This window comes from Macaca nemestrina, chromosome 8, assembly GCF_043159975.1.
Source record: "Macaca nemestrina isolate mMacNem1 chromosome 8, mMacNem.hap1, whole genome shotgun sequence".
NCBI lineage: Eukaryota > Metazoa > Chordata > Mammalia > Primates > Cercopithecidae > Macaca > Macaca nemestrina.
In genome coordinates this window covers 154,648,516-154,671,516 of record NC_092132.1, presented here as the reverse complement: position 1 = coordinate 154,671,516, position 23,001 = coordinate 154,648,516, and the positions used below count along the sequence as shown (strand labels likewise).

The window sequence follows — 23,001 nt, the reverse complement described above, 5'->3', positions numbered from 1 at the left end:
CTGGTTTAGGGGTTTGGGGCTCAGCCACCTTCCTGTGTCCGTGTAAATTATACCCAGGATCATTTTCACTCGCCCCACTTTAGTTGAGTATTGGAGCTTCAGGATATGTGTGCCCACGTCACCTGGGCTGTGATCCTGGAGTTGGGTGAGACTGATTCCTGGGTTTATAGAATTACTCTGGGATTATTGAAAAGAGAAGCACTTGAGGCATTCATAATGCTATTTCCTGAACGTAATTTATGTTCAGTTCTACAGAAACACTTATCTGAGGAAGCATCTATAATTTTTGTTTTCTGCTACTCAGTGCTAGAAAGAATTGTGCAACACTCAAGTGAGTGGCATTATTCCTCTCCCTCCACCATGCAAGCAAGATTAAAGGTACCTCTGGCTCCCCTCAATCTTCTCATCTGCAGGGTGCCTGGCATGGCAGTGTGCTGCCTTCCGTCTTCTTTTTGGGGAGAATTAGTTGTGTTTGTGTGTACTGCTCAGCTCAGCCTCGTGCAGTTGTGTGGATGAGGAGCTTGGATGCTAGGTGACCCTCCCAGGCCTGCCTCCCACCTCCCTAGGCCTTGTTCTAAACTGACAGATAAACAGTTTGTTTTGGAAGAGGACAGCAGCAGGGCAGGAGAGAGTTTGTTCAGACTTTCTCCTTGCACTGACGTTTGAGCCTTCATCCAGTCTGGGCACTTTTACAGAGCTGCGTTTGTGTGTTGCAAACCATTCCCTCCCAGTAACCGTGCTTTCAGAGGTTTGGAAATGTGACTTAACTCATCTTCAATTTAAAGCATACTATCAAATTTTAGTGTTGAAACTGATGTATTTTATGGCCTTTATTTGATTTCTCTTGATTTTTTTTCCCATATGAGACAGGGCATCTTAAGGGACACAGCCTGGTGTTGGCCCCCTTTCCTAAGGATGGAAGTGAATTCTGAAAGCCCTTTATGTAGGCAGCGAAGGCCTCTTTTATTTTGGCCTAGTCAGGTATATAATTCTTTTTCTCTTTGGTTTTTTTGAGACAGGCAAAAAAACCTTTTTGTTGCCCAGGCAGTGGTGTGAGCACAGCTTACTACAGCCTCAACCTCCCAGGCTCAAGTGATCTTCCTGCCTCAGTCTCCTGAGTAGCCAGGACCCACAGGCACATGTTCCACGTGTCCCCATGGCTGACTTAGTTTTGTATTTTTTGTAGAGATGGAGTTTTGCAATGTTGCCCAGGCTGGACTTGAACTCCTGGACTTAAGCAGTCCAGCTGTCTCAGCCACCCAAAGTACTGAGATCACAGGCATGAGCCACCGTGCCTGGCCAAGTGTGTTTCTAATTTCAAAATTAAGAGGACACCCATCCAGTTAATTACATCTCTATTGGAACATGCTGCTTATAGTGCATTAGGAAAAATCATCCAGAACTTGGAAAAGGAGCTGGACAGACACAGCCCTTCGAGGTTGTCCGATGAACCCCTGGGGTCTTTAACTATCTGGAGGGATGTACCATGTCAGACTCACTGTTGACCGGCTGAAGCCTAGGTTTCATGAGGTTATGTGTCAGCTTGTAGTACTTTCTCTGGCAGAGATGCGAGTGACTTCTGCTCAGTGACAGGCTCATCTCAGGGACTTCATGGCCTGAGGGACGGCAGCCTGTTTGAGCTGATCGAGCAATCTCGCACTACCCTTATTTTCTGAAACGCCTATGAGTGACTTCTCACACGGTCTTTGAAGCGGCTTCATGCCCGCGCTCCTTGGTAATGATCGAATGCTTTTTTTGACCCCTCATCCCTTTCTTTGGGGGTGTTCCAGTCTCAGTTCTCATGATGTGTTCTGCTTCTGCAGGAATTTCTGAAGCTGCTGAGTGTAGAAAGCACTGAGGAGGCTGTGCTCCCACCCCTGTGAGCCTTCCAGGCATCATCCTCTCCCCTTGGTGAGGCAGCGTCCATGACACACCGAGGAGGCTGTGCTCCTGTCCCCCGTGAGCTTTCCAGGCATCCTCGTCTCCCCTCCAGGAGGACAGGAGGAACCTTTCAAACCCTTCTTAAACTTGTTTTCATGTCTTTGTTTTAACAGTTTTCTTTGCATCGTCTCCCTTATCCAGAAGTGAGGGTGAACGCTGAGTTATTCACGGGAGTCAAGAAACCACACGCAGCCCAAAGTGACGTTTGTTTCCCTGAAATGATTTGTGTCTGTTCACCTTAAAATGCAACTCAGTAAAACAGGTGTGTTTTGAGGAATGACTTTAAATTACCTAGGTAAAAATGTGACAGTTAAATTTCATCATCTGTGTGGGTGTCCACAACCCCCTTCTGTGATTGCGTGTGAGTTTGTGACTTGTGGTTATTTTTGAAGAAAGAAAATCTGTTGTTGAGGACTTCAGATGGTGTGCTGGGATTGTGTAGGGTGGACATCGGGGGCTTCAGTGTGTGGCTTCCTTGAAGAGGTTCAAATTAAGGCTGAGAGTCCCTACTCCAAAATGCTCCAAAACCTGAAACATTCTGAGCTTCCTCATGACACTCGAAGGAAATGCTCTTTAGAGCACTTTGGATTTCAGGCTGGGGATGGTCAACTGGAAAGTGAAATATTGCAAGACCCTTCTGGCCCCAGGAGCTTGGATAAGGACATGCAGGGGGCCTGTGCCAGGTATCCCTGGAGTGCAAGGCAGCCTGGGCTCTCTGACTGGTTTTTTGTAGGAGCCACAGAAGGGAAAAGAGGGTCAAAGTGGCCACGCCTGGCTCCTGAGAAGGCTGGACCAGAAGGAGGTGTTACCCTTGTTCCTGTTCCTCACCATTTGAAAGGTGTCCAGGACACGTTTCTCTGGAGAGGTGATGTGCGTGAGTGGGGGTCAGGTCGCAGGCTCCGAGGTTATTTGGGACCTGTCAACTGATTTCCTGAACACGCAAGTGCTTGGTAAAGATGTTCCTGATTAGCTAAAACATTTCAAGAGGACGTGATAGCTGGTGGTTGTTTAAAGACTATCACAATTTTCCTGTTACTTTTTAAATGCCTGTTGAATAAGGGAGGATTCACGTATTTTTATTTTCCTGTCTGTATACTTGATATTTTGTTTTTTGTTTTTCATGTGGGTGTGCAGTTAACAGGATTTAGAAACAGTCTCAGCCCTGGGGAGACTTCAGGGCCGCCTCAGTCAGTGCTGAAGGGAGGCAGGGATTTGGGGGCTGCTACCTCCACCGGAAGGGACACCAAGGGCCAGAGGTCAGCAATCTCAGTGAGGTCACAAAGACGGGCACACCCAGCACCCTGGCCCATGTGCCTCTCCTTCACCTTTGTCTCTGCTCAAAGCTGCTCTCCTGGGTCATCACTGGTGATCTCTAGGTGCGTGCTTGCTTCTTGCAGAAGTGGTGTCTGGCTGTGGTCAGTGTGGGCCCTCAGGACTTCCCTGTTTTTGGCTCACATCAATATTGGGCAGTGGTGTATGTTTGCTTTGGAGTGGTAGATCCGGTGGATTTTGGCTTTGCCAACTCATTTAATACTTGTTCTCCTAGGTGCTGGGACCCTCTCCTAAGTCGCCTGTTCTCCTAGGTGCTGGAGCCCTATCATAAGCCGCATGTTCTCCTAGGTGTTGTGACCCTATCATTAGCTGTGTGTTCTGCTAGGCGCTGGGACCCTATCGTAAACTGCTTGTGAGAGATCTCGGAGGTGCTGCTTATGAGGATCCGCTGCCTGACCTGAGGTGCAACAGTTGCAATTCAAAACCACCCCCCAGAAAAATTGTCTTCCATGAAACCCATCCCTGGTGCCAAAAAGGCTGGGGGACAGCTGGCCTAACGCGGGCTAAGATGTCAGTAGATTTTTGGACTTGGGCCTCAGTTGAAGAGGATTAGATTTTGAAAGGTGGGGTTTGAAGGCTTCTAAAGGGCAGGTTTTCATCTCCAGTGGGGCCTGGCCAGAACTGGGTAGAACTGACCCAGAAGCTGACAACTAGTCAGGCTGGCTCACTGCCTGTGTCCTGTGTGTGCAGCCTTGCTGTTTATTCAATTGTCTGGTGGTGGTGTGGATTCCATCCACAGCCTCAGAGTAGTGGAACCCATTACTTCAAGGCTGACCTTATTTAACTTTATCAAAAAGACATGAAAATCATTTAGTATAAATCTTCCAGATACCTGTATCCTTTCTTTTCCCAGAGGCTTTTAAGTATTGCAACTTAAAAATCATCAAAAATAACTTGAAAGCAAAACCTCTAAATATATTTTTGATGAGCACCCTTGAGAGCTTTAATATGTGAAGTAAATTCCCTTGACTTTTGTATTCCTAGAAACTCGTTCATGTTTGCAGATGACTTTGTATTTTGTCAACAGTGGCCACTGGTTGGTGACCATCAACACCTGCCGTGTATCATTTAGAAAGTTGGATGTGGATGTATTCACTTTTCAGACACACAAACACATGGGCTGTTTTTGGTTTTGATTTTTTTGGTTTTTTTTCTCCCCCCAGCTGAATTCAAGAAAGGGAAACAAACAGACAGAGTAAGTACCAGAAAACGTCTAAGTGGCTGGGTGGGAGATCCTACTATGGTGTTGGATTGTGTTCTGCCAGACATCGCTCCTCGAAAAGCTGACCCTGAAACGGCTGGCATTGCCCTCACCCTGGGACATTCGTCTGTCTCACCAGAAAATGAAGAATCTGCCAGAGTACTGTGAGTCAAATTCAGTCAGAACTCGATTAACTAAGAGGCTTTGTCTCAAAGGCCAAAACATGAGGACACATTTTTAATTTTTAAGGAGTGCTTCATTGTGAGTCAGTTCTGATGTGTACTGCATTAGGAAACCTCTGAACTTCCACGGTCAGGCCCAGAACTCTGAGGGAAAGTGGTTGTGCCCTTCCCACTGTTTTTGTCACTAGCTGTATTGATTTCCTTAAAAACCCTTTTTATATGAGTTCTATTATAGTTTGAAAAAAATTCACTTAGGTAGAACTGGAAGCGTTTGCGCCGTGTTAATACTCATGACCCGTTCTGGGTCTCGGTGTATGTGTACTGTATAAATGTACATGTGTGTATGTGGTGTACACATACTACGTGTATTTCCACTGTGCATGTATTTACAGTGTATAGGTATGTACACTACATTTGTGTCCTACACACGTGCATGCTGTAGGCATGCATGTACATGTGTATATGTGTGTATCTACGGGGATGATTATATGCACACTAGTTGGACACCTATCTGTTCTACATGTGTACATACATGCATGTATTTAATGCCATATACATACCTGTGTACGTGCACCATGTGGGTATGTGCACATTATTTCTGCAGATGTATATATACATATGTGCACACAAGCATGCATGTACACTATGCACGCTGAATAAACTTCTAGATATGTACACAATACGTATACATGCTGCATATGTACGTACACTATCACATATGTGTATACGTTTTATACGTTAGTGTACTGATGTACATTGTATACATGTGCATATGTGTACACTGCACATGTGTATGCATGCTGTAGTGCACCTACGTACATTGGATAAGAATGTATGTTATATGCATGTGTATACATATAGCAAATAGCATACCTGTGTACATACGGATGTGCATGTGTATGCCATATGCATGTACATACAGGTTATAGTATACCTGTGTACACTGTATGCATATAGACGTGTGTACATGCTCTGCATGTGCATACATGTTAGCATACCTATGTACATTTGCTATATGGATGTGTGTATGCTCTGTGCTTGTACACACATAGTGAACTTGTTTGTACACTATATATATTTGGATGTGTGTACACTCTATGCATGTACCCTACATGGATCTGGATGTGTGTGCACTCTGTATGCACGTAGTGCACTTATGTAAACTCTGCGTATTCGGATGTGTGTACGCTCTGTGCAGGTACACGTGTTACAGTGTGCCATATACGTACATTATGTGGATGTAAATGTGTGTGTGCGTGCTCTATGGCACCAGGAATAGGGCTCCCGCAGGGATCCGAGAACGCACCATCTTGCTGGCACCGGGGCGTGTAGGATGAAAACAGTTGTTTGTTACAATCTAGTTGAAATTTGGCAGGTTACTCTACCCTTTGCAACGATTTAGGAACAGTCACTTCATTGATGTGTGTGTTCCTGAAATCATAAACAGCTCTGTGAGGTGTGTCTCATCCCCAGACGAGAGAGGGAACCGAAACAACAATGACTCGGTCACTTAAGTGAGGTAGAACTAACACAGCAGCTGTCTAGCTTTCTGTATTATAACTTTGTCAGCAGCTCAATGAGAAATCGGCACTCATCAGGAAATGTGTCCACTTTCTACTGTTCTTTATTCGTGGCGTATTAACTGCCTCGTGTTATTCCTCACAATGTAGCAAAATCCCTCCTAGAGTTGTGAATATAAACAGTTCATGACAAATGTAGTATCTTCTTTGTAACGTTGAAAACGATATGTAAGTTCATCTTCAGATATTGTTTGGAAGGATGAGAAGGAAGATGTTTAGGACAAAAGAATAGAGAGCTTTCAAGTAAACAGGGAAAATAAGGACTTTGGGCAAAATATTTCCAAATTTGGAATTTGAGAATACTAAATCTCACATCTAAGATCATAGGTAGTTTTTTTTTTTGGGGGGGGGTTAAAATTAGTACTTGGTTTTCCATGCCTTTGGGAATTTCAGTCCTGATGGAGGATTGCAAGAAAAATCTGATTTTTCAGAACAGAAGGGCAGTCTGTCTCAAAGGTAAATTCCAGGTTCTACCATAGAGAAATAGAAATTGCTGTCAACTTTCTGTAAGGTTCTTCAGTTCTTTCCTCTTCTGTGGTTAAAAAACCATCTCTGGGTTTAGTCTCAGCCAAGTTCCTCTTATGAGGTTGCCTAACATTTCGTACAGCTGTTGAGAGTCTTCATCATTCGTAGTTAACTTGTTAAAAGCAAAACCTTGTACTAGTTAGATCTGGGCACCTTGAAGGCAGGGGTTTGTTTTATATTTTTAATAAGCAGCAGGGTGATGGCAGGGCTAGGGCCCTTCATCCCATCATGCATTCCTCTGAGCTTTCAGAGCTCTCACTGCATGCTGAGTGGTGTTGGCTGTTTAGGGTTTAAATAGGAAGACGAGGCTCTGCGACTTGGGACGCTCTTACCACCTTCATAGAGAGCTTGGTGACAGTTTAGCATGACAGTTTGTGCCCCTGCTGTGTATACTTTGTTACGGCCTCACAGAAAGGGTATTGATTTAAACGTGACTAATTTCTTCATGTTTATTTTTGCCTTTATTCCTAGTTACAGTCCTGATAATTTTTCTTCCTTTAAAATCTTGCTAATGGCTAGTGAATTAGTGATAAACTATATTTACGTGTTCTCTAAATCTAGCGATTTAATTGGAGGTCATTCTTCTTGTACCATGTGTCAGTGCTGTGTCAGGAAGGCTCAGTTTTACGTTGTCAAAGGATTAACTAGAGCAGGATGCAGCCTTACTGGAAATTGCTCGTTTGTGAAATACAGGCACTTTATTTTTTGTTATACTCGAGGTGTGTTCAAATGTAAACATTTTGAGCCGTGTTAGAAGGATATACAAGATTGTAATGAAGAAAGCAGCAACTTGATCAAGTACTAGCTAATGAATTTTATGTTTTAAGTATATGGACTGTGGACCTTGGCAATCAGTTCTCATCTTGACCTTTTATTGTTTTATTAGAATCTTGCTCTGTCACCCAGGCTGGAAGGGTGGAGCCCAGGAGTACAATCTCCATTCACTGCAACCTCTACGTCACAGGTTCACGCGATTCTTATGCCTCAGCCTCCCTAGTAGCTGGGGTTACAGGGTGTGTGCCACCATGTCTGGATAAATTATTTTTAGTAGAGATGGGGTTTTGCCATGTTGGCCAAGCTGGTCTGCAACTCCTGACCTCAAGTGATCCACCCACCTCAGCTTCCCAAAGTGCTGGGATTACAGGTCTGAGCCACCATCGCTGGCCTGACCTTCTGTTCTAATATTGGTTATTCAGTCTCGATGATAGCACCTGGTTGTATTAACTTGGGGTAGAAAGCACAATTGCAATGAATCTGGTTGTGTATATACGTGCTGACTTAGCGTTCATGGCAGCACTGTGAGGTGGGCATTGTTCCTGAAGGAAGGCCAATGGGCAAGTCGGGGCTTAGATACGGGACTTGTGGGCAATCACTGCTGTCCCATGGCTGAGATCAGGCCTGTCTGTCGCCTGTACCCTGAACTCTGAACACACAAACGAGCAACGGTCAAGACTCGGTGCTCGAGTGTGATGTGGCCTGTGGTGTTTGCCTCACAGCGCTGCTTTGGCTCGGGGCAACGGGGCAACAGCTCCCTCCCTCGTTCGGCTGCCTGGGAGTCCCAGGAGAACCCACTGATACCGTTTATAAATGCCGGACATCGAGCGTTCTCCTTGGTACCAGCACATCTGGAATTGGACAGCTCGGTTAGATTCTCGGCCAGCAAACCTGTACAAGAGTGTGTGAACTCTGCGTTTGCTTCGCCCGGACAAAGGTGAATTCGTGGTCACTACTGGATGGCAATAGGTGTGGCCTCAGGAGCAGCACGGAGACAGGCACCCGGGTGCAGGAAGAGCATCTGCAAGAGGGGGTGGGGAAGGTGACAGACGCACGTGCGAGTTTAGCTGTTACCGTGGGTGGGGGGTGGTTGGGTAAGACCAGATTTTCTCATTGTTGCCCCTTTCTGAAAAAGACCCTGAATTGACTTCTCTGTGGCTCCTCGCGCCTCCTTGTCAGGTTGGAGGAGACTGCTCTCCTGGCTCAGGCCCTGCTTGCGGCATCACGGAAGCTGCTGTTGCTTACCCTGCCCTCCCTGTGACGTCCTCTGTGCTGTTGTCCGGGAACAGTTCTGCCGAGCAAGCTTGGACTCTGCTCCCTTCTGCTCTTGGATTTCGTGTCTGGAAAGCTTGTGTTCTTTCCTGACTTTTGATGATGCTGAGCTATGTTTTTGCAAGGATCACGCGTGCCTATAGCAGGGAGAAGCCCCTTTGCAATTTTAACATCTTGACGCTCTCAAGCAGAGCTTGCTATCGAAGTTGACAGCCTCCTGTGTTTTTGTTTTGGCAGAAACTGAATTTCAGTCCTAGGACAGCTTCAGCACACTTGTTCCTAGCTCTTCTCTCTCACTTCTCCCCTCGTGTGTGGCAGAAATCATATGCCCTGAAGTTTACCAGTCCCTTCATTTGAAAATCAGTTAGTGTATGTGATCCTCATGAGAATTTTACTTTTTATAAAAGCAATCGCAAAGACTGGGTTTTGCGAAACCAGTGTTTTATGTGTATATTAATTGCACTCACAATAAGCTTTGTCTTCTAAATATTTCATGTTTCAGATTAGCCCTGGAATCATGCCCTGGAGTAGTTTTGCTATTCCGCTTTTATTTTTGGCTAAGGTAAAGTTGAGAACATTGTGATATTAGATGTAGTGAGTCCTTTTATTTTCTTCTATGTCTGTTTTCCTTTAAGCCAGAACCAGCAGACTGATACCAGTTTGTGAGCACCTGGCATCTCCCAGGCCTTTCCTGGGTCTTCCCTCCGCTGTCTTGTGGACAGAGCGGTCATTGGTGGAAGATGAACTTTTGAGAATCTGTGTGTGGAATTAAGTAAATGTCATAGCTCTCTTCTGTGACAAACTGAATGACATTAAGCCCAGTAAATTGTAACAGCAGACTTTGCACATACAAAGCATTGAACACCAGGAAGGTAACCAGGCTGCGATGCTTCTGGTCCTGCACAAGACCTCCGGTATCACAGCGCATTTAACATACTGGCAGCATTGAGTGTTTGAAAATGTTGTGTATGTACCATGTCCGTGATTTTCGAGGGCCTGGATAAACACCTCTGGTTATCGCAATCTTTATCAATGGGAGCTTAAGGTTAGTACTGGGGCAGACTGTGTTTTAAAGAATTAAGGTGTCTCGAGTATGTTTCAGTTTTCCCATGAAGAAGAAACATGTCAGCTGTTCTTTCCTGGACTGTGGCTATCACAGTGCCCCACCACGGTCGGTCACATGTTTACTTCCCCTCCATTTAACCGGGCTGGGCTTGGGCCAGAGTACTTCGGTTGTCAAATGTCATATGAGGCTGAGGAACTGTCTTCTGCTTCATCATTAGCTTATGGAAATACTGTTTTCCAAAGCATACTCTCCTTTATCATTTGTGTTTATATAAAATAATGGAATGGTTATTTTAACTGTGCAGTTTCCTATGTTTGGTTATTTAATTGCAGAAAGATAATGGTTTTATTTTGCTAAAATCTGTGCTAGGAATTGTGCAAAATCTTTGTGAAATGCCCAGTTTACTAGCTTAAGTTATAGATCTTTGTATAGAAAAGAAAAAGCCTATTGCTACAAGGAGCATTGTCTTTATCGATGCAAAAAGCTTTAAACTTATTGGCCGTGTAGTAGGTAAAAATGCATCAGAATGTGACGAAAATTGAGAAAAGCATTGAAGTTTTAAAATCTGCTCTGCAGTTTTCTTCAACTCCCTTGCAAGATACTTAATTTGAATAAAAGACAGAATAAAGTGTTCCCACTGAGGAAAGTGGCAGGAGGACTGTTTAGAATGTGTTCTGAATCTGAGCAGTCCTGCCACACTCGTCTGTGATGTGGTGGTGTCCATGGTGTCACTTTTACAGAACTTTAAGAATGCCTCTGTGAATAAAATACATTTTATTCTTAGTATTTCTGTTTTGAGTTTTGAGGTGTGTAAAACATGTTAATGGTTTCTTTCCCTTACAGAATTTGCTTGTTCTTTTTTTTTTTTTTAAATGCCTACAAGACTCTGAAGCACATTAATCGCTTAAAAAGGAAAGAAAAAAAAAAGGGCCAGGCGTGATGGCTCACGCCTGTAATCCCAGCGCTTTGGGAGGCCGAGGCGGGCGGATTGCTTGAGGCTCGGAACTCGAGACCCAGGGAACCAGCCTGGGCAACCTGGTGAAATCCCATCTCTACAGAAAACACACAGATTAGCTGGGCATGATGGCTGCACACCTGTAGTCCCAGCTACTCCAGAGGCTGAAGAGAATCGCTTGAGCCTGGGAGGTGGACCTTGCAGTGAGTGGAGATCACGCCCCTGCTGTCAAGCCTTGACAGAGTTGGGACCCTGTCTGAAAAACAGCAACGTTCATAACGTATGGGTGAACTGCCCGGCTGCTCTGTCTAGAGTAGAATAAATCTAATTATGTTTTTGCCTTTTATTAGCATTGAAATTTTCTTAATTATCCCTTTGTTTTCAGTACATTGTAGCAATATATTGCTGCTTAGAGTCTGGAACCAAGTAGGCTTCTCTGGATCAGGTTCTTACTGGATGGCTAAAACTTAGAATGATTTTTCCCTTCCTTGGATGTGACTTATAGAACTTTGCCTTTTGAGGTGATGTGTTGCATTTGATAGCGGACACAGGAATGCCCGAAGAATTCACTTACAGGGCTAAAATATACGTGCTTTGTAGTGTTTCCCTCCTAGAATGAAAACGGTACCTCTCATTTGTGGGTCGATGATGCTATTTGCTGAAAACTTTTAAAATTTTATTTATTTTATTTTATTTTTTTCAGACGGAGTCTTGCTCTGTCGCCGAGGCTGGAGTGCAGTGGTGTGATCTTACTCTCTGCAAACTCCGCCTCCTGGCTTCACGCCATTCTCCTGCCTCCGCCTCCCGAGTACGTGGGACTACAGGTGCCCGCCAGCACGCCTGGCTAATTTTTTGTATTTTTGGTAGAGACGGGGGTTTCATCGTGTTAGCCAGGATGGTCTCGATCGCCTGACCTTGTGATCTGACTGCCTCCTTTTTCCAAAGTTCTAGGATTACAAGCATAAACCGCCGCCCCCGGCCAAATACATGTTTGTTTACTGCCTCAGTCCTCCGTTGGGTAGCCCTGTTCTTCGTCGGATATTCAGGGAGCGGGGGCATCTTGAGTCTTGAAAGGTGTGCTCTGCGAGATGGGAATCTTCCGGCTGCTTATTTAGGGAATCCTGCCGGCTGTCATTTACTGGAGAGCGCAGTTTCCTGGCTGCCCTGGTCTTTGAGGGGAGGGAGACTGAGGGGTCATTTTCCCACCTGGACCAATGTGTTTATTAAACCTGGTTTGTGTATCATTTGGATCTTTTTATGAAGGAAAAGCTACATCTGTGACTTTCAGATGAGTGGAAGTCATGTTAAAAAATATATATATATAAAAATATATATATATATATATTGGCTACTATGGAGAAGTTTTGTCCTTGTGACCTGTGAATACAGTCACAGGAGAGCAGAATGTTCATGGTGTGGGTGCTTACAGTGTACATGCAGAGTCACATTCTTCACTAGTATTACGTTAAAAAGTGACAAATAAGAGAAAAATATTTTGCTCATTACAACGTCGGTAAGAAGCTGGCAGCACTCTTTTTGGAGGGGTGTGAAGGGAATATTGAGAAAGTGTCATCAACATTAGACTCGCCCACTCTGCAAATCCTGTGCCAGCTGGAGTGAGGACCCCGTGATGGAAAGATGCACCCCTCTTCCCGGAAGGAGTTGAATCTTTGTAGCGCTCAGGACGCATGGTTCATCTCTATATAAAGGCAGAGTGTGAAACGCCGTGGAGGCTGAGAGAAGCGATGTGGTTAGGAAGTATGAGTGAGACGTTTGGGGCTTGTTAGCACCTGGCGTGTGTGCAGAAAGCTTTGCTATCTGCACATGTGTGATCCTTAGAACACTGGCGTCTGGAGCCATGGGGGCTGTCGAGGGCCCCAGCTCCTGGCGGGCTGAGGAGTTCCCTGTTACCACCAGGATAACCGTGATTTTTGAAGGCTGTCACTCAATCCCAAGTCCTGGAAGGGGGCTCCTTTCAGAGAGGAAAACACCCCTAGAGCCTCAGGCAGAATTCAGTGATTTTTCTTATAATGTTGCTTAGATTTCGCAAACATGAAACCAAGAACATATTTCAGAATGCTTATGGTTCTTTTGTAACCATGGAAACAAAGTAAGTTGCAGTCGATGGACAGTTTGCGGAAGCTGAACTGCCTACATCGTGAGCACGGCGCTCTCCCTACCGCCCTGGGCCTTGCTCCGGTTTGCTGGGGAGGCTTTGCAGGGCCTCTTGGCTGGGATACCTCTCTCATGTCCCATGTTGCTACCCCTGGTCACAGCCATACTGCTGGGCACCTGCGCCGTGAGGTCACTGAGTGGACACGGAGCCGCGGGGCAGCAGTTGGTCAGGAGGTGGCATCCACATGGTCCGAAACAGGTTTCTGTTCATTAAGAATGATCATTGCAATAAAAACAGAGTGAAAGAAAACTCTACTGACCTGAGAATGCGTCCGCTGAGTTGCATAGGGAAGTGCAGTGAGGAAGGTGAGGGCTGAAAGGAAATGAGGGAGGGAGAGGAAAGGAGAGAAGGGAAGCGAAAGGGGGAGGGCGGATGGGAGTGAAGAGGGAGATGGAGGAGGAAGAAGAGAGAGGGCGGTGGGCAGGAGCCTGGGAAATGTGTCCCAGAGCCGGTTCCTGACCGTCGTGGGTGCGTCAGAGCTGATCTTCCAGGAGAGGTGGCCTGGGAGGGCTGACCTTTAGGAAGTGAGGGCCAGGGGGAGCTGATTTTTTGGCCCTCAGCGGGGCTGTTGTTGACCTGAGATACAGTCGATAGTTTTCCTGAAGAGATCGTCTGCACAGCCACCGTTTGCTGCCAGGTTGGAGACAGAAGTGCTCCTCCCCATGGATTCTTTCTAGTTTGTGGATTTTTCCCAGTTTACCTGAGCAGCCTGTCAGTGGAAATGTCGGGGATTACTAACACGTCTCCATTCTACAGAGCAGTCGACCAGCTTCCAATCCTGTAGTTGTTGGGGGCACCATTCCGGTCCTGTCAGTGCCGGCCCAGCGTGGAAGCCGCAGCCCGAGGCGCTGGGAAACCTGCGGGGCTCTCACTGCCAGGGTTCTGATGGGAATCGAGCGCTGGAAGAAAGATGTCCTTAGGGCAGAGCCTGGCGAGGAGGGGGTGCTGCTGTTGCAGCAGTACATGGAATTTCAAATGACAAATGAAACAAGCTTTTAATTATGACCAGAGCCCTATGCTCTGCGTTTCTTCAAATGGAAATGTTGTGCTGAAATGAAATTGCTGTTAATCGGTTGCCTCATGCAAGACGCAAGACGGAGGGCTGGGAGCAAAGTAGAACGTGGACTTATCTACAAAGCTTCCTCCTCCCAGACTATCATCAGTTGGATGGTGCTACACAGGAATATGTGAGAATTCGTGTGAGAAAGGTGATGGGTGCAGACCTGTGTGACCGGCAGGTGTGGGGGAGGTTTGAGAGAAGCTTTTGGCTGAAGTGATGTCAGATGCAGGAGCTGAAGTGTGATGTCTGTCTGGATGGAAGAGCACACACGCCTCTGGGCTGCGGGAAACAGATAAAGGAGGAGGTGGACAGACGTGAGTCGTGTCTTAGGAATGGTAGCAATTCAGGCAGACCCAGGATCAGGCTCCCACGGGGGAGGAGTGGATATCAGGACCCAGGGAGCGTGGGGCGGGGGTCATGCCCAGGCCTCTGCGGGTCTTGCTCTTGTGTCAGCAGGGCTCTGTGCTTGCCCTCCTTAAAACTTTCCTGATCCATAAAACGGGCACGACAAAATCCACCTTGTGACACTGAAGCTTAAATGAGATGATGTACATGGTGTCTTCCTTCCCTTCCTGACACATCCTAGACTCACAGCTATGGTAGCAGCGACAGACTGGATGGAATGCTGGAGCCCCTTTGCGCCTGGTGAAGCCACATGGATTTGTGCAGTGCTGGCGACTGTCTCTGAAAGCCTTTGGTCATGGCAGTGGCAGCCTGGAGTGGCTCCTGGCATACTTGAGTCTGTGGAGTGCAAGGTTGACTGGAGCTCCGGGGCCATTGATACTATCCAGGGGTGAGCTGATGAGGCCCTAAAACATGGGGGGAAGGCCGAGAGGACTTGGCTGCCAGAAGCATTGTAGATTTCTGGCTTCGAGAACTTGCTGACTTACGGACATAGGAAGGTAAACCCAGATGGCTCCAAAATTGTAAGTCCAGAAGAAAGGTGGGAGGGTACAATTGCTGACTAGGTCATGGTTGCCCTGTCCCTTTGTTTCTGGCCATCGTTTCTCCTCCCTCCCCCTGCCTTTGTGGGCTGGAGGGCCTGAGCCTGCACAGCGGTCTATTTCATGATGACAATGGCTGATTATTACCCTGCAGTAAGAAGTCTCTCCATTTTATTTGGCAGCAGTAGTTCAATAAATTTAAGGAGTGATGGTGTAGTAGTATTTGTTTTGTTTGTGCTTTTTTTTTTTTTTTTTTTTTTTTTAGTGTCATTTAACTGAATGTTATTTCCAATTTCACTGATCACTTTGAGAGGCCAAAACATGCTTTGATTTGTTATTTTGTGTTTGAGCTAGTTTATTGCCTCACAGGAATGCCAAGTATTCTGTTGTCACACATCATTAAGTATCTCAAATTGTGTTACTATAATACTTAGCTGAATTACCTCCCTTATTTTGGCTTTTAAAAATCTAAAATCTGTGTGAAACACAGGATGGTGCATCTCCATTGAGGGTTGTTGAGAAGTGTGACTTTTCCTGGCATGCTTGAGAATCAGTGACATTATTTTATAGAAACACTTTGTAACTGACAGCAAAGCTAGAAGCTCCTGTAAAGGGCAGAGTAGGCAACGTGTGATGCTTTGAGGGCCACAGAAATCTCTGCATATATTTCTTTTGTGAAAACTTCAACGTGTAAAAATCCCTGGCCAAGGCTCGGTCGGGGATCGTGGTTTGCAGACCCTTGACAGCAGCTTAGCTGAAAGCTGGTCTCCCATGCGGTGAGCAGGAGCCTACCTCATTGCTTCAGCCAGAAAGATGCTGCCCTCATGCTGAAATTTACTTCAAACAAACTTGAAAGCTCTGGCACCGCTGCTCATTTCCATACTGTTGCAGGCTATCTAAAATACGGAGGATGCCGTGGCGTTTTGATTTTGTTACTCCTCTTGAAGGGCTCTGAGATGGCTCATCGTGAGTTAGACATTTGCAGAAATGATCAAGCAGAGCTGCAGTCATCTTGCAGATCAAGTGAAGTTTTTTCTGAAAGCTTGTTACAGGCTTAAATTTCTGATCCCGTTCCATCCACTGATCTTGTATGATTGGTTTTGTTTTGCACCCATTTGGGTCTGTGAAGCGTCTCCCCACCGTGGTAGAACTTTAGCTCTGATTTCATGCATGATTCGATATCCTTACTCCTCTTCTGTGAGGAGAAAGCGCTGTAGCTCCTGCGTGGTTTCCGGCCCCTCCCTGCACGCGGATGGATTGGGAGGTATTTGTGGTGTGTGAACTTGCTACCCCCAAAGGCTCCTTGTTGACTCCCCTGGACCAGACTCTTCCCTACTCCCATGGACTGCACTCCTCCCTCCTGGTTCATTCCCCGGACCACATTCCTCCCTCCTCCTCCCTGGCTCACTCCCCTGGACCACACACGTCCCTCCTGGTTCACTCCTTGGACCACACTCCTCCCTCCTGGTTCACTCCCTGGATCACACTCCTCCCTCCTGGTTCACTCCCTGGGTCGAACTCCTGCCTCCTGTTTCACTCGCTGGGCCGAACTCTACCCTCCTCCCTCCTGGTTCACTCTCCTGTGTCCCCACGCCTCTCTCCTGGTTCACTGCCCTGGGCCCCCACGCCTCCCTGTTGGTTCACTGTCCTGGGCCCCCATGCCTCCCTTCTTCTTCACTCCCCTGAGCCCCCACTCCTCCCTACTCCCCTGGGCCACTTTCCTCCCTCCTGGTTCACTCCCCTGGGTCCCCACTCCTCCCTCTTGGGGTCGTGTTAGTTTCTGCTGTGCTTGTGCCAGCACGATAAGGCTGAGTGGCAGCTCCAGGGCTATGGCTGCGCGCGCAGCTGTGGTGTTAGTGCAGAGAACTGTGGGGATGCAGCTGCCCTTGCTGTGATGCTTCGAGTGTCACAGTCGGTATGGGAAACTGGGTGGGATGTGGATGTCCCAGGAAGGGACAGGAGCCTCCCCTCAGCCTCTGTCAAACAGTTCTCAGCCAGGCATGGTGGCTCATGCCTATAATCCCAGCCCTTTGGGAGGCCGGGGTGGGTGGATCACCTGAGGTCAGGAGTTGGAGACCAGCTTGACCAATGTGGTAATTTTTGACACGTTAAGGATTAAGGAAAATGACTCTCACTCGTTTGCCTTGCTTTTTAATTGATGATTGGTGTAGCCCAGTAGTCTGAACTTGTTAAGCAACCATTCTTACTGAAAGACTAATGTTTAAAAGTCTCTTCCTCTGGACACGTCTTTGGCTGCTGTAATCAAATGCAATGTAATCAAATGCAATGTAATCAGCACTGGTTAATGGCTTTCCTTGTTTGGCTAACAAATGCTCCTCGGAAACTTTGGTTTCTTGTTATTTTCATTTATAATTATGTTTTAAGCCTTCTAATTTTTCTAGCTTTCCTGCGAGTTGGGAATAACTGTGATGGGTGCTTAGTTTGGGATGTTGACGTATACTCTATGCCCAGCTACTATGCCATTGTGTGAACACTGATTTCTCACTTTCTCATGAAGACTGATTTCACCTAGTTTGGTAAATTCTATTAATTTTAAGGAAGGGGGTGGAATGCATCTACTGTTAGGAGGCTTTTTTAAGGATCGGGGAAATGTTGCCATGATTATTACCGTTACAGAAGGAACATAAAAATACGTGCTGCCTTCAGTCATGATGAATATGTAAGTCCGCGTCTGGGACTGCAGAAAACGGCAGCCCCAAATCTTAAAATCGTGTGGATGTACCAAGCCCATCTGCAGGGCACTGTGGAGCAGCCTGCATTAGCCGAAGTTGGCCCACAAGCCCTGAGGGATGGTGTCTGAGTTATGATAAGGCTCTGACTTGGGATTAAACAGATCTCCTAATAATGTGATATTCTAAACAAAGACACGATAATGCCCAGGGAGCCCAGTGGGCACCTGTAGGCAGTGTAGGTGAGAAAAGGTTCCAAAGAAGATTCCTGCAGCTCAGCTAGGAGGATTCTGTAAGGCAGTAGACACATCAATGTTCACATGGGAGTGTTGAGCTATATTCATTCCTTTTAAGCAGCCAGGCTTGTGTGTGTTTTTAGGGGCACTCACATAGCGCCCCTTCCACCCTCACTGCCGGTTGTGCCTGTTTGATGTTGCGGATTTCTGTGTTAAGTGTGTCCACTCTCCAAATGTATCTCTGTCTCTAGAATATTTTAGAGTAGACCATTTATTGTTTAAACGCTTGCTTTTAGTGAGGAAGAAATCATTAAAACGGGCCATACAGACCCTGCTATAAATGTTGAACAATGGAATGTGTAATGTTTAACACGTAGTGTTTAAAGTAGAAGACAGTTTAATTTAGAAATCCTGTTGGAATGCCAACTTAAATTACCACCATCTGTATGCATATGGAAAAGAATGAGAGAGAATGTACAGAATTGGAATTTTGTCTATTTTGTCGAGATTCTGTAATGTATCAGGTACAAGCCTCACTTCATGATTTAAATGCATGAAGCTGAAATTACAAAACTTGACAAAAACATGCCTTTGAATAGTGAGACTTTATCCTCCTTGAAATAGTGATTTATTCACTAAAATGTCCACCTGCAACTTTGTCAAACACATTTGTTGCATTAGTTCTCAAGTGAGCTCAGTTTTCCAGACAGGGAGATTATTATTGCTTAGTGTTTGTCCTGATGATGTTGGTGAACAGGGAAAATCCTATGATGTGGATCCTCTGTATGTGTTACACAGCAGACGCGGCCTGCCCAACCCTCTGCCTGTAACTGGGAACCTTGACTGTCAGGATCATTGTAGAGAACCTTGAGGAAAGCAAAACAAAAAGCCTCTGGAGTAGCAAAAGATGTAGCTGATTTCATGCAGTAAAACTTACACATTTTTCTTTAAAATGCATCCTTCGGAACCTCAGTTTGCTGATGATTTTAGAATTACTGTAGTCTGCTGACAGCAGTCGTGGGAACAGGTGCATGGCCCGGCTGGTGCAGGGGGTCTCAGAGCGGAGTCACACTGCTGACACCGAAGGAGGGGCTGGAGCCATCATGCTCGTGACTCGTGCAGATGGCCTTGGCTGACCTCCAGAAGAGAAAACGTCAGTATCCAAGGAGGAAAAAGTCTATTAATTTCATGAGTGTTTGCCTTCGCAGTGGCTACAACCCTGAGTTTGTGGCACCTGCTGTCTCTGGAATGAGGAGTCTTCCCTTCCTGGCAGACAAGCTCTAGATGGGCACAGGAGCTGTGGTTGCTGGATTGAAGAGGTTTCCTTCTTGGGGAGGTGGCCTTCGAGCCTGACATGAAGGAAGCTGTGACTGGCGGGAAAGGGCCTTGGAGACAGTGTATTTACCAGGAGGGTCAGTGACTGAGAACCATCCTGTTCCGAGTGTTGCCATTCTGGTTCTAGAGTAAACTTGGGGAGAAACAACAGCCAAAAGCCTCGAGGAATATTCTGTGATGTTGATCACGTTTGGTAGATTTGTTGCTGAGACTCTGAAATGAGAAGCCCGGGAGGTGCAGGTCTATCAGGCCGTGGGACGTGGGAGAGCTGCTGCTTCAGGGGTTGGAGTCCCCGTGCCAGAGGCTCAGTCCTGCAGAGACTTCTGCACAGTGGGCAACTGCTGCCTCTGGTTGATTGTGAGTCCCCCAGATGAATACCCATGAAAGGTACCATGTCAGTAAAGAGTCAAACTCTGTGAAGCATTTGGAGATTTATTCTGAGCCAAATGAGTTACCATGGCCCTTGATATTACCCTCAGGAGATCCTACGAACGTATTCCCGAGGTGGTCAGAGCCCAGCCTGGTTTTATAGCTTTTAGGGAGACATGAGACAATCGAGCAAATAAATGTAAGATGTACATGGGTTTGGTCTGGAAAGGTGGGACAACTGGAAGCAGGGGTGTCCAGGTCATCGGTAGATTTGAAAATTTCCTGATTGACAGTTGGTTAAGAGAGTTGTCAGATAAGGGGTTGTGGAGACCAAGGCTGTGTCATGTGGAGGAAATCCTCCAGGTAGCTTTGGAGAGAATAGATTGTAAATGTTTCCCATCAGACTAAATGTCTAAGTTCTGTCTAATTCCAGAAGGGAGGTAGGGTGATGAGGCAAGTCCGACCCCCCAGCGATCATGGCCTGGACTAGTTTTTCAGATTAGCTTTGGAATGCCCTTGTCAAAAGCAGGGGCTGTTCAGATGGCCAAAGTGGCTTCGAATTCTAATGTTTTTACAACCAGAAGGTGATTGTGTTTTTTTCTGTGGATGACAGCCAGTGTGGTAATTAATATTTTGTTAGCAGATTAAGTTGGAAGTCAATGTGTTTTCATGTATGTTAATTATTAAATCATCAACAAACAGAGAAGGGCTTACTTTGAAACCAGCCTGAGACTCAAGAGGCTCATCAAAGAAAACGATGGACTTGGTAGAACTGATTCACGTGTTTACTTCGCCAAGTTTCAGGCATTATGAGAAGTCTGTGCTGATACATTGTGACTTGAGAACTTAAATCTTGATGGACTCTTAAGAGTGAGGCTTTTTTCTTTTTCTTTTTCTTTTAAACGGTCAGCGTTTCTGTCTCCTGTGTTTTGTCTTCCAGCTGTGGAGCACTTTAGGTTTGTGTTCACGTGGCGTTGTTCCCTGAACCACCAGGTTTGTGGCTCCGCGGTCCTGCCCGCCTTGATCGCCTCTTCCCCGCCCCGTGGGTTTTATCCTGAGGACGGTTCTCCGCTGTGTGGAGTGGAGGATCAGTGGACAATGGCTTTACCGACTCATTTTCTATGTAGCTCCCAGTTTCTCAAAATCATAATTGTCTTGGATTCCCTGTGAACTGGGAGTCAGGCCTTGGGCACAGTGCTGGGTGGCCTTGGGTGCAGTACTGGGGAAGGAGGGAGAGATGAGAATAGGAAGGATGGGTTTGTCAGGGGAAGGACCCCTTTGCCGCATTCCTGTGTCTGTTTTAGGTTAAAGATGAATGGCCGGGTGGTGGATGTCTCCCCTGCTGTGGCTGGACCTCGCTGTGCTGAACCCTGAGCAGGGGCCCCAGCAGCTGCCTCCTGCCAGGCCGGGGCCACAGGGCTGGGCTGCTGCCTCTAGGGTGGGTTGCGAGGGCTCGTGCCAAGTTGCAAGGGTCTGCACCGCTCCTGTGTGACCTGAGGGGCATGGGGGAAGCTGGTCTGTGCTCCTTACCTGGGAGAAGTTGAGCTCACCTGGGCCAGAGCCTCTGGGGAGGTATTAAGGCAGAGGCCTGGAATTCCTGCTTTCCCCAGACAGCAAGAAAGCTCAGTGTTGCACCTGCTCTGAGATGCCCTCAGCAGCCATATATAGTTGACTTGAACATGAGGGAAGGTGCCAATTAACCCGGCTCTGTGGAGAGCTTTGAGGAGTCCAGGCCCTGGGCCCCGGGCTTTTTAATATGTTCCTTCCTGAACAAAAAAGAACAAAAGATCCCTGTGGCTGATGCCGACTGCATGGGGTAGGACATGCCGAGCTTGCGTGGGGCTTGCCCCTGAGTTTTCCTGGTGCTCCTCCCAGCTCCCACGGACACCAGCCTCTCCAGGCCGAGGCTTGTCCTGTTTAGACCCTTGTTGGTGGGGTCTGTGGTCCTGGATCGAGGGCCCAAGCACTTCTTTCATGATTATAAATGATTCACCAGAGACGCACGGCTGCCCCCAAACATCTCACGAGCATGAGATACAGCCAGTGTCGCCGCCGCAAGCTCATAATTCTAGTGGAAAGAGGAAGTTTTACTTTTAATGTGCTCGTGTGACTCAGATGCAAATATTTAATTCCCGTTCAACTTTCAAGACCTTGAGAACCTCTGAGATTCCTTGAAAGCTGTTCCTTTGCCCCACGACTAACTCTCCTGTGGAAGGAGGCTGGGGTGGTCCGCGGCGTCTGGGGTCCTGCTGCGTTCTCCAGGATTCCTTAGGTTTCATCATTAGTCCCAGCTCTTCAGCAGGTGGAGCTGATTGACTCTGACATTTCCATTATATTGTTCTTGTGTTGCCTCAGTTAACTTAGAATAATCAGTATTTACCAGAAATAATTGATGGCGAGATGGGAATTATTGGTGATTCCCTGACATAGGCAGCCTGTATAGATAAGCGTGTTACACGGTGTCTGATCTCTGAGATGTTGGTCCAAACCTTCTCAGCAACACACTTTGAAGGGTAGATTCCTGTGCAGGAGAAGCTGCTTTTCCCCGAGACGCGGTGGCGGCCCCTGCACTGGCATGGCAGGGTGGGCGTGTGACTGGGCAGGGCTGGACCTGCTCCTGTCCGCCCCTGTGCTGGGCGCGTACCTCCGCACCACATGTGTGTCGAGGGTGCCTGCCTTTGTTCCCCCAGCTCGAACTCATAGAATTGTATACCTTCCTGACACATTCCTGCATAGAGATGATTAGATCTGGGGGCTGAATCTCAATCTCACATGCATGTAGGTAAATTATTCACGTAAATGACTTGGGTACTCCACGTTCAGGGTCAGGAGGCGCGGGGTGGGTTTGGAGACAACTGCCTGGCCTCAGGAAGTTTCTCTCAGAGCCTGTTTCTTTCTCTAGCAAAGTAAATGATGCCTTCCTCACGGGGCTTGACACACGCTCAGTACTCAGATGCTGTCTGGTCTTTATTATAGTTAGTATTTGGGGAACAGCATGGCTGGTAAGAAAATGCGTTATCTTTACAATTTATAGAATGTCACACAAGGCAAGCGTGAAACCGGGACTCCACCCTAATCTGAAGGTGCTGGTGCTTAGTCTTCTGAAGCATTTTGTTGTAATTCTGGCGTGTGTCAGCCAAGTCATATGATGGCACCGCATGCGTGATGCCAGCTCAGTTACCTTGGAACGGGGAGCCTGAGGCTGCCAGGGAGCAACCCTCCTACCTCCAGCCTTCGGCGGTTTCTCTCTCTCCTTTCCTCTGTCCCTCCCTATCCCCCACTCCTCCTTTCCACTCCTGCTCCCCTCCCTAAACCCCTCACTTACTCTACAACAGAGGTCCAGACTTTGACAAATCCCAGCTG

At 46.9% G+C, this 23,001-nt stretch overlaps 1 long non-coding RNA gene across 1 annotated transcript in view; it reads left to right on the top strand.

Moving 5' to 3' along the window:
• Positions 1–688: 688 nt before the first annotated feature.
• The window catches only part of LOC139355963 (uncharacterized), a 78,075-nt gene continuing 55,762 nt past the window's right edge, over positions 689–23,001 (top strand). Inside the window, exon 1 of the long non-coding RNA XR_011607344.1 lies at positions 689–4,638. This is a non-coding gene — a long non-coding RNA (uncharacterized lncRNA). The remainder of the gene's footprint in view (positions 4,639–23,001) is intronic.